The sequence below is a fragment of the Delphinapterus leucas genome, chromosome 4, assembly GCF_059928025.1.
Source record: "Delphinapterus leucas isolate spDelLeu-1000000601 "Yukka" chromosome 4, BTC_Dleu_Yukka2, whole genome shotgun sequence".
In the NCBI taxonomy this organism is placed as follows: Eukaryota; Metazoa; Chordata; class Mammalia; order Artiodactyla; family Monodontidae; genus Delphinapterus; species Delphinapterus leucas.
This window is the reverse complement of record NC_143132.1, coordinates 31,855,227-31,867,602: the sequence shown is the minus strand read 5'-3', so window position 1 is coordinate 31,867,602 and position 12,376 is coordinate 31,855,227.

Sequence of the window (12,376 nt, the reverse complement as noted above, 5' to 3'; positions counted from 1 at the left end):
CTATATTTATGAGGCATTAATTTTAATATTACTAATTTAATATTTATTAAACTTTAAAATCAAAAATTAGAAATTTTACTGATCCTAGATACCAAAATGTCTTTTATAACATGAAATCATTTTTGAGAAGACAAACATTGTTAGGTGTATCCCTTGAAACAGAACCAGGACCCTGCCCCAAGGCTGCACTATTGTTTCTTGGCTGCCCCTCCATTGTCTTTGCATCGCTTTCCTTCCTGGATTAGCAACTGTTTAAACCTGCCCTTTGGAATTCAAGGAGGGTCATGGGGCTAGAGGGGGACAGAAAGTCTTCCATGCTCAGAAGCCCCACAGAGTCTTGCTCGGGCTTCACTGGTGGTAGAGGCCAGTTTTGGGAAGTTACCAGAATAAGCGCAGTAAACAAGAGTAAGGTTTGTTATGCAGATTTAAGTCCCTGCCTCCTCCATTGATGAGTTTTTTGGGATTTAGAGTTATCCTTCTTTTCCTGGTACAGAGAGACAGACACTTACAAATGGAGATTTCCCTTATAAATGTAAACGTTCTTTACAAAAGGGTAACTTTGACTCTGTTTCAGAGATGCTCCTGTGTATGCAGTTTGTCAAAATATTTAGCTCAAAATAACCCTTATACCAAAGAAGCATACTTTGGGGTGGCACATTCTGCTACCCTCATTAGTTTTGGGAGGTGGGGGGAAAGCCCAGTTAGTCAAACATTCTTCTCCTCTCTGATCTCCCATACCTTTTTCTCTTGGGATAGGGAAGGAGAGGGCTGTTTTGAATTAAGGTAAAAACAAATAAGCCAAAACACACCTTCTTAGGAAACATATATTAAGTTGACAAGTTACAGCTGTTGTATGTACTAATCAAATAGTACCAGAAATGATCACAGCATAATATTTAGATAAACTGACTAGGCACAGTGAAGTTTCATAAAAGAGCCATCATCAAACAAAGAGTGGCTCAGAATTTGGTGACTACAAAGAAAGAATTAGAAAATAATTGTGTCTGTCTAGTGTTTGACTGACTTACTGTACTTTGTGAGTGCATGTGCATGTGTGTATGTGTGTGAGCCCATGCACACATTTTAATGTGTCATTTTAATTCTGGTTGACAATATACTTATACTTTAAAAAAATAAGATTGATAACTAATGATTGTATATCATTCAGGTCCTTGGAGTTCATAGTTTAATATATTTTAAATAGCTCAAGTATATTCATTTAGTCATGTTTTGCATTGAGTTAGAAAAAAATGGCAAACAAAATTAAGCCAAATATTTTTCCCCTTTGGAGACTGAAACAATTGTGTGACTTGTGGAATAACCAGCAAAAGATTATAATAATTACTCTGTGTCATTGGAAGGCCTATATATACCTGTGGTTAGAAGAGGTCAGGTTGGGACTTCCTTGGTGGCACAGTGGTTAAGAATCCGCCTGCCAATGCAGGAGACACGGGCTCAAGCCCTGGTCCGGGAGGATCCCACATGCCGCGGAGCAACTAAGCCCGTGCGCCACAACTACTGAGCCTGTGCTCTAGAGTCTGCGAGCCACAACTACTGAAGCCCACAAGCCACAACTACTGAAGCCTGCAAGCCACAGCTACTGAAGCCCACGTGCCTAGAGCCCGTGCTCCACAACAGAAGCCACCGCAATGAGAAGCCTGCACACCACAACGAAGAGTAGCCCCCGCTTGCCACAACTAGAGAAAGACCGCGCACAGCAACGAAGACTCAACGCAGCCAAAAAATAAATAAATAAATAAAATTAAAAAAAAAAAAGAAGAGGTCAGGTTTTCTGGAGGGAAGTCATTTGTCCACTTCCACACAAACTGAGCTTCCAGCAAGTGATGGAGGTTCTTTGAAATTAAATACAATTTTAATAAATTGGTACAACCTAAAATCAATGCGTGAACATGAGCAATCAACAGTTCAAAGGCCTGGAGCAAGATTGAAGCTATTCAGAAACCAACTCACTCAAGTGAAAAAGAAAAGAAAGAAAAATAAACTTTCTGTGGATTGGATATGCACAGCTGAGAGTTTCATAGATTTAAGGATTCTCCTTTGTTAAAAGAAATAACCTCACTATATTAAAGGATTTGGGGTAAACAGTTTGGGCGGGAGCCTTCATTCTTTCCATAGCATTCTTGTGTCAACTCACATGCCCAAGAGGCCAGATGTGACTGGAAGTGTTTCCATGTATCTAAATGGTAGCACTTGCAGGCACAAGTCAATGATTGGACTAATGGCTTTTGGCGTGATGTCATCTAATCTAATTGAATGGGTGTTCTTGTCCTGCTGTGGAAAGAAGTAAGACCTGCCTTATTTCACTTACTGAGGTATCTTCCCATGAATTTGAAACAGGAGTTGTATGTTCTCATTAACTTTCATTTTCTAAATAAACATCTAACTTATTTATTGAAGCCAACTTATATTGACCTATATATGCATAATCATTCATTTTTATTTTTCAGCTTTAAAACCTATATTTATGAGGCATTAATTTTAATATTACTAATTTAATATTTATTAAACTTTAAAATCAAAAATTAGAAATTTTACTGAACCTAGATACCAAAATGTCTTTTATAACATGAAATCATTTTTGAGAAGACAAACCAACTACTAAATCACTATAGTTAGAAATACCTTAAAAAAAGCTAATTTTTGTATCAATTTCTGAAAAAAGGAATAAGATTTAGAAAAGCACTGACATTTTAAGATTAGTGACAATAAATTTTTCATGTAAAATACTTTTAATAATACAATCAAGAATTCACACAAAAAATGTTTGAGCCCTTTTTCTCTTTTTTTTTTCCTTCCCTTAGTGTGTGTGTGTATATATATATATATATATATATATATATATATATATCGTTTCAGAGTACTATGGATTTAAAAAATAATTCCTACTACAAATATTGTGCCTATATGCTTGTTTGACAATTTTAAAAAGAACACAAATTGACCCATTGCCTGAATTTCCAAAGAATGTCATTGACTAAATAAAGATTAATATTGGAATCTCTGTCTTTTCACTTATGTCTTTTCACTTTTCACTTATGAGTACATTATCTGTGGGAGACTACATTCTAGTGACAGATTGTTAATTTATTTTTACAGCTTGGTTTTTAGTTTCACATTCTAAAGAGTTAAAGTACTTTTATAATCAGAGTATCTCATTATTAAGAAGATTGTTTAAACTACTTTCATCCACTTATTCTATTTTTATGAATCTTCATATGTGGGCTTAGAGCAATTATAGACATTTCTAGTCGTTTTAATGTTTCTTCTGGATTTTCTAGCACCAGGATATCACCTAGATTCTATGAAAACAGCTGGACACTTCTGACGTAGCCTTTGAACACTCCTTGTCTCTCCTCATTTTTAGTGGAATGTTTTTCCTTTCCTGAAAGTGATTAGGACTTGATTGTGCACAGCATCCTCACTGCCAAACGTACAAGTGCAAGTGCATGAATGTATACAAAAAAATATTGCTTATAAACATGACGTGTGAAGCTCACAAATACTTTGTGTTTTTATTCTGTATCTGATTAAAATACATAAATGCCATTCCAATCAGCTTTGGAAAGTTTCAAAGATACTTCATAAGATCAAAATTTAGTGGTTGCTTTCTCAAAAAAAGATAAAAACTCTCCCTTTTGCTCACTCTGTGTATGAAGGAAATGTCATTACAAAAACTTCATTAATATGTAAATTGCAGCATTTTGATTAGCACTTGCAGACCCCTTTTGTTAAGAAAAAAGATGGAAGGAGCTAACCAGATTGCAATAATTTACATAATAAAAACTCAATGGTGGCAATGCCACCAAGTAGAGAACCTAAAGAAGGCTAGAATGTCTTTTTTAAACAGCTTAATAAAGTATTAGAATCACAAAGTACAAAAGGAAAGAAAATATTTTTCTGTTAACTGACAAACTCTATTTTAGGGGAAAATTACAGGTACTACAGATTATATTAAGATGATATGAATGAACATGTAGCCAACAATATCAACACATACACATTTTTTCAATTTAGAAGTGAATGTTTCTATCACTGCTGTGTAGGGACTTAAATATAAAATACAGGAATCTACTCATGGACTTGGTTTTGATAAAGAGAAGATAACCTAAGATGAGACTTCAGTTTGTTCTAGAAATTGCCAATGTTCATTTAAGGGATTAAAGGCTGTATTTCAACTTGATGTAAAAATTTTAAAAACACTAAACTTTTAAAAAACACTAGATAAATTAAGATATTTGATAATTCAATTTGTAGTACGTATTTTTTTGGTACTTTGTAAGCCAAGGGACATTTTGTGATTAGGTCATCTAAACAGAGAAAGCCAAACAAAATAAAACAATATTCTGGGTACTTTGACGGGAAACAATTTTTCTTGGAAATATATAGATAGCACTGTAGGGTAGGAAAATATTCCTTTCCTCTACTCATCTTAGGTTCATTGTCTGGGTTCCTGTAAATTAGACTAACCAAAGACAGATTATCAAGAGAAAAACAAAAGTTTATTAGCATGTGCATGTCAAATACAAATGGGAGTACTCAGTGATGAGTAACTCAAAGTGGTTGTTAGAACTTGGGCTTATATAGCATCTTAACAAAAGAACCATACATTTTTAGAGTAATGACAGGATAAAGGAAAAAAAATTAGGCAAATTGTGGGGAGGCAAATATATGGAGATAAGGAAGATAGAGCTAATTAGTAAAGTTTGCTATGTAGATTCTTCTGGTGCTATCTTTGGGCTCACAGGGGTCTAGAGTTATCTCCAATGATTAACTTTTGTCCTTCCTTATAAAGAAAAGGAGAGGAACCCCTTTACAATTTTATGTCCTCCTTTTAAGCAAATAGGGAGAAGGCAGAAATATTTTCTTATATCTGATTCTTCTCAATTGCCTTCAGCTCAAAATTATCCTTATACCCAAACGTCGTATTTGGGAATGGCATATTCTGCTATCCTACAACACAAAGTGGGGCTAATGCATGGCTTTTTCAAATTATTGACTTTTTCCCACTCCACTTTTATTTGTTAAATATTACATCTACATATTCATTCAATGTACATTAAACAAAAATTCAAGACTATGGCTTATGTGAAAATATGACACTATGGAGGTAAAATACAAAAATATTATTTAGAATTTTTTTGAAGGATTTTCTGTCTGGAGAAGCTTGATAACAGAAACTGTGGACAGGATAGAAAATAGTGAGCTGGGCATGAGGATATGTTAATGAGACTGTCTTCCAGCTGAATCTAGCAAAGCAAAAACCATACTTGGCAACAGCAATTTGTTTATTGCTCAAAGGAGTTCAAGAATTGCCTTTAACAGCTGATTGCTTCCTAGAAAGGAGGTAATTCTGATCTCAATGCTTTATCTTTTGTAATGTTCTTGTCTTTAGTGTCATGGCAATTAGGTTAGCACCAGAGAAACCTATTAATCATTTCTGTAACTGCTAAATTGCATAAGCATGTCGATTTGGAATCTTGGGGTGAAAATAGAAGATTAATGAGCTGACCTCAGCTCAGTGTGAGAATACAAGAACTAAATATCTGGTGACTGTCTTGTTTTACAGAGTTGATAATACAAATTTTACTCATTCTAAACTCTACCTTAATATCAAGTAGGAAATGGGGTAGGGGATTTGTTCAGAAATAGGAAAATAAAAAGAGATAAAGGAACATTAAACCAAGCAACACCCAATCAACAGATTTTTGGTGGGGCAGGGAGGAGGAATATAGGCTAAAATTAATAATGGCTTAATGTGTTGTAGAAACTGCAAAGGTCTTTCCCTCCACATTCACTGTGGCAAATTTGATGAGTCTTCCAAGGAAGGCTGGCCTCTGTATCTGTGACTTGACTACCTTCATGTGGTACCTATGCATCACTTGGATTCTGAGTCATTATTAATCCTAGTCAGGTGCAAACTACAGAGTCCAAAATCAACTTTGGTTATTCAACTCTCAAGAAGGTTTTAATAATTATTTTCCACCCTTGGTCTCCCAGCGCTAATGACTATGTCTGGCTTTGATATATTTTATAGTGCCAAAAAATATCAACTCCTTGGTTAAGAAACTGTTCAAACAGAAGGAGAAAAAGGAAAATATTTGACAGCCAAAAGACACTAGTCTTGGGACTTCCCTGGTGGCCCAATGGTTAAGAATCTGCCTGGCAATGAAGGGGACACGGGTTTGATCCCTGGTCTGGGAAGATCCCACATGCCTCGGAGCAACTAAGCCCGTGTGCCACAACTACTGAGCCTACGCCTCAGAGCCTGCGAGCCACAACTAGTGAACCCGCGTGCTGCAACTACTGAAGGCCGCACGCCTAGAGCCCGTGCTCTGCAACAAGAGAAGCCACTGAAATGAGAAGCCTACGCACCGCAATGAAGAGTATCCCCCGCTCGCCGCAACTAGAGAAAGCCCGCGAGCAGCAATGAAGACCTAAAGCAGCCTAAAATAAATTTATATATAAAAAAAAGAAAATACTAGTCTAATTTATCACAGCTGGAAGTGTTGAGATTATTCCGAGCACATACCTCCTCAAATGTATAGATATCTTTAAAAGTATATAGTTTGGAGGGATTTCCTTTGTTATAATTTTGAAAGTATTTTTTTTCCCTCAGCTGGCTTCTATAAAAGAAATTCTATTATAATATAACCAAAGCAAATGTTGGTGTAATGTCTAAGAATAACAACATCTTTTTATTTCCTTGAACCAAGGGGCTATTTTATTTCATTGGAAAAACAGTTCGTATGAAGTAGTGTACCCATGGGGAACATAATACAGATTAAAAATTTTAAAAAAAGAAAGAAGGAAAACCTGCAGAAAGGTTTGTGGTTTAGTGAAACCCTCAGAACATTTACCAACATTTTTGACATTTTAGCCATAACAGAACTTTGAAAAACCTTCTGTTCAGAGGAAATTACTCATAGCATGGTTCAAAAAAAAGGCAAAAAGAAAGGAAAGAAAGCCTATTGCCTCCAGCATCCTAAGGTCTTGTACATGAATCAAATATTACTCTACAACCAAGTGATAGAAAGGTAAAATATGAATATTCATGTTTATTTTAAAAATCTTTAAGGATACATAAAATTGGATATTCCCTTTGCATATATCTGTGTACTGAAAGGGGAGAGGTCAGATTAATTAAAGTTCTTACAAAAGCTAACACTAAGAGTCAGAACAAAAAAACAAGAATAACTGAAAATCCCTCTTTTTTCTGAATGTTGAAATAGTTCTCTGGTATTTATATTTGTGACAGAATTAATTGGATATGTATTTCTGTTTGAAACTTCAGCTTGCATATTTAAGCACAAGTCATGACATTTATGGTGATTAAATACAGAGTGAATATATAAGAAACTGTACTAGCATTCTGCTCTACATCTTTGCTCAAAAATTGTATATTCCTTTGGGAGCATGAGCTCTTGATATATTTGGACATTAAGGGACCAAGTTATGATTTTACATCAGTCTTTTGCAAAATGCAATCCACAAATTATTACATGCATCAAATAACAGGTAGTGTTTTCCACAATAATATAGCTAGTAGGTAAGAGATAAAATTTGAACCCAGGTTTCTCTAACTACAAAGATTCTCACCTTAACCTGTATATCTACACTGTCCAGCAGTGTGGCTCAATCGTGAGTTATGAGGAAAGAAGAGCACCCCTTTTCTCTTATCAGCCCCCTGTTTTGTTTTCAAGGTGTTGAATTTATGGAGCTGATGAGAATGGGGTATTCTTTAATAGTGATATATTTGAAATTTATTTGTAATTTGCAAGTATGTTTGGTTTTAGGTTAATTAAATTACTTGATAATTTTTTATTATTGATGGCTAGCTAGTGATATGGTCGTGAAACTTATCTGTTCTGCAAAGTACATTATCGCTGGTTCTAATAGAGTTTGTAAAGAATAGTTTGAGACAATGGAATTCTTGAAAGTTATATTGTAGATAATTGAAAAGACATTGAAATTTTCTAACAGGGCAATAATACAATTATGGCCATATGTAAGAATATTCTAGTAACTTTGCATGGGGTATATTGCTATTGGAAGAGAAAATTGTCAGGCAGACTAGCATACTCATCCAGAACTCAAAGTCTGCATCCAGGAGAGGCCACAGCAGTGAGAGGCCCATGTACCGCAAAATAAAAAAAAAAGTAGGTTATATAATTAGGATCGTAGGAGAGTGCTAAAGGAGGAGGATGAGGCCTGTGTTCATTATGGGTTTATTATAATGTGATTCCATCATTAAACACAAGACTTTGCAATTATTTTATTAAACTATACTAGTTTCCACACCTGGAATAATTATACTCAGCTAGTGAATAGAAAAAAAAAAAAAAAAAAAACTGCAATATTCACATGAAGGCAAAAATCTAGTTTTCTTGATCTCAAAATATATACTGTAGAAATGAAAAAACATAAACAAAAACCCTGATTATTAGCCTTAGGTATAGAAATGCACATTCCTTCACTCAGTTGTAGAGCTGAACTCTTTTGACCTGGGAAAGAAAAATAATAAGCTATAGTAACAATGTGTTCAGAAAAATTGGAGTCAGCTAATCAACTTTCAGTAACTCTCTGATTTATATGTCTAATAACATGACTGGCAATTTATAGTCCCTATCACTAAATCTCAAAACACAATTTTCTGCAGCCATAAGCAATTTGTTTAGTGTAAATGGCCTTTAATCCCATTGATGATTGATTAATCTATAAATCACCAAAAGAGCCACATGAGCCTGAAAATAATGTCCTACCTTTCTTATTTATTTTTAATTTTTAAGTTCTCTGTTATTACCAATAAAAGAAAATCAAGTCTTCTAAACATCCAAGATAAGAATGTTAATAAAATATGAAAACTCTGGTTACTATTACCATTAAACCATTTTGAAACAAACTCGGGAAAACATACAGAGTTTTTTGAGAGTTTTGGAATACTTTAAGACAATATAATTTACCTGAAAATTGAATAGAATTGTGTTTGATTAGGTAGGCCATAAAAAAATTCATCTTATTTCTTCTCTAGAATCTGAAAGTTTCTTTGTCATTTTGGTGGGAGGTAATCAATTTAACATAAAAATATTTTTGAGGAAGATAAAACACAAAGTAGGACATTCATTTAGAAATATGAAAGGTGGTCATTTATACATTTAGTGACAACATGTAATGATTTAACTCAGCTTATCATATTTAAAGAGAGAAAGTAACTAAAAGCACAGTGTGACTAAACAGGAAGAAGAACACATCTGAGTGACTTTTATTCCCTTCTATGAGGGGGTGGGGTAAAGCACATAGAGCAACATGTAAAGGAGATTTTCTTATGGTTTTGATGAATGAGCTTGTAGGTAAGGGCAGTTATTAGAGGATGATGAATTCGAAATAGGAGTTGTCTGTTCTCATTATATTCATCAATTTTCTATACATATTGAAAATTCCATAATTTTGTCGCTATCTTAGGGTAATCTGCTTAGGTAATTTACCTTCTTTGCTTATATTCCAATACAGAACTGGTTCAAGGTCATTTCCAACTTCACCCAGCTTAAGGAAAAAAAAAGCATATTTGTGTGAAACATGACTTACTCAGTTTTTGCCAGTTTCATTGTTTACCACCAATGTTTACCTTCATCTTTTTCTCCCCGTCAAGGTGGCTTCAAGTTAACATTGGACTTTCATCAGTACTTAAAACTTGGTGAGTTTGGGTATCATACTTCCTCTATGCTGAAAGCAAGTTGGAAAGAAATTTGATTCTGTTGCTTCCTGTTAGAACATTTCAAAATACTTGGATGTCAAATGGGAGAAATTGATTTTGATAGAGTTCTGGGCTCAGCTTGCCTAGGCATACTTTTACAGGGTTGTGTTCACTCCCATTCTAATCTTTCCGGTGAGCAGACTGCTAAGGCATTATTCATGCATTTCATAGGAAGTTGGTAGTTCCATTTAGTGATTTACTGGCTTGGTTGCTTTTTGTTGAAGCCTGAATAAAGTGACAGGGATCTTTTTTATTCGAGATTGTCCTTGGCATGGCAAATGCAAGATATTCAGCTAAAATAAATACACGTGAGAGTCGTAAATGACATTAAGGACTTGGATTCAAAAGGGAATGCTTAAGTTAGGCTTGAATAAAGAGAAAAAGAGGATTTCATTGTTACAATTGCTGACGTTGGCAGATATAATTGTTTTCTCAGATGCATTCTCTTTACTATCTGTAGGTTGTCAGTTCGAGAGGAAAGAGGAGGGAAAGGTTTGGTCCCCCCCTCACCTCCATCACTCACCCCCTGCCTAGAGAAAAATATCTAAAACCTGAACATCAGTGAGAGGCTGTGGGCTCCACTGGGGGTCTTGGGAAACATGCAGAGCTTTAGAGATTCCCATCTCTACCCTTCTCTCCTCTCCTTTCTTCCCCTTATAGTCAGTTGATAAAGTATATTTTACTGTGTAATTATTCACTGGTTTCTTGTCTCTTCATGATGTGTTTTTTTTAAAAAAAGAGAAACAAATAATTTTCTAGCAGGTGGTGACAGATTTTCAACAAGGCAATGTGCAAAGTGACAAGATAGAAAAGTTTTTTTTCTTTTTCTTTCTTTCTTTCTTCCTTTTTTTTTGGCCTGCAGAACCAAGACTTTGAGCCCTTTGTGAATTGAATATATTAGGTTGGCTGGCAGAACATTATATCAAGGACGCCAAACCAGTGTAAAGACATAGTCTATAACCTCTAATCTTACAGACATGAACTCTATTATTTCCCATTAAAATTAGAGGTTACAAAATTGTAACAGATGTCCTTAATAGACATGTCTTTATTACTGGGGAACATTAGGTAAATGAAAATTGAACCCCATATTTTAAGTTGCAGCTCAGGAAAATACAAAGCTCCGTGGCTGTATCTGGCATTTTAAGCCTAAATTATAGAAGCCTTTATACAATTTGCATTAATTGATGCATCAGCAATTTTTCTAAATCACAGCAAGTATGAAATAGTGGGAATTAAAAAAAAAATTGAATCCTAGCTACTCTAAGCAAACTACAATATTTGACATCCCCTAATTCATAGAGACTATACAGTGCATTTCAATAGCAAGAATATTTTAATTAACTGCTAAGAGAATGGGGCTGAGGGTGGAAATCTTCCAATAGACCTATAATGAAGACAAGCTGAGGGATGAATAACTTGATAATAAAAGAGCTTTATGACTATGTGCTGCTGCAGGTGTCTGAATATTTTAAAATAGATTAAGATGATCTTTATGTATAGGACAGTGAAGCTACAAACACACACACAAAATGGACAAAAATAAGAGACAAAGCTGCTTTGCTCAAGTCACTAAAATTAGATATCATGTCACTATGAAATTACTCCCATTGACGTGCTTAATTAAATGTAAATATATTAACATTCTACATTACCTGGATAAAATTCTGTGTAACTCCAGTATTGTAACCAAACAGGACCCCATGGGACCTTCCTGGAACAGACCCCTCCCCCATATCTTCTGCTTTAGTTCCTCTTTGAAGTATCAAGATAACAGTATCTGATGCACATTTCCTGAGTTGTGTTACAGATGCTAAAACCCCCATCAGGGGTAATGGTGGGATGAACTGGGAGATCGGGATTGATATGTATACACTAATATGTATAAAATGGATAACTAATAAGAACCTGCTGTATAAAAAAAAACCTTAAATAAAATTCTAAATAAATAAAAAATAACCCCCCCACCAAATGGAAGACACATTAGTTACTTGATGACCGTTGGCACATAGCCCTCATGCCTACTGGAGCCTAAGGATTGATAGTGTTAACCCCTGTAACACTGCCCTGTTGCCTCACCATCAACCAATCAGAATTGTTCATCAGCTGATCACACACCCTGGGACTCCCCTCCCTCACCTGGTCTTTAAAAATGCTTTTCTGAAACCTAGTGGGGAGTTTGGGTGTTTTGAGTATTAGCTGTCTCAGCTTCCTTGCTTGATGCCCGGCCAATCAATGCTGCATTTTCCTTCACCACAACCCAGTTTCAGTAGATCGGCTTTACTGTGCAGGTGAGCAGACCCAACTTTTGTTAGGTAACAGTATCATGTTAGAAGTTTTAATTTTACAGTTCAGTTTTCCTCTGCTTAACAAACTGCTTTCAAAAATAATTGAGAGTAGAATTTATTATGGTGCCTACATATAGGTGGGTATGGCATTTAAAGAGGTGAAAAGCATTTAGTGCCTAAGAACAAGAAATGGTTTTTAAATGCATAGATTTTTTTCCTCACATGTATAGCTCTTTATGAAAGAAAAGATGCTGTACTTATAGCATTTTTCCATTAATGATAGTATTTCTATTTAATATAACCAGAAAAACAGCAT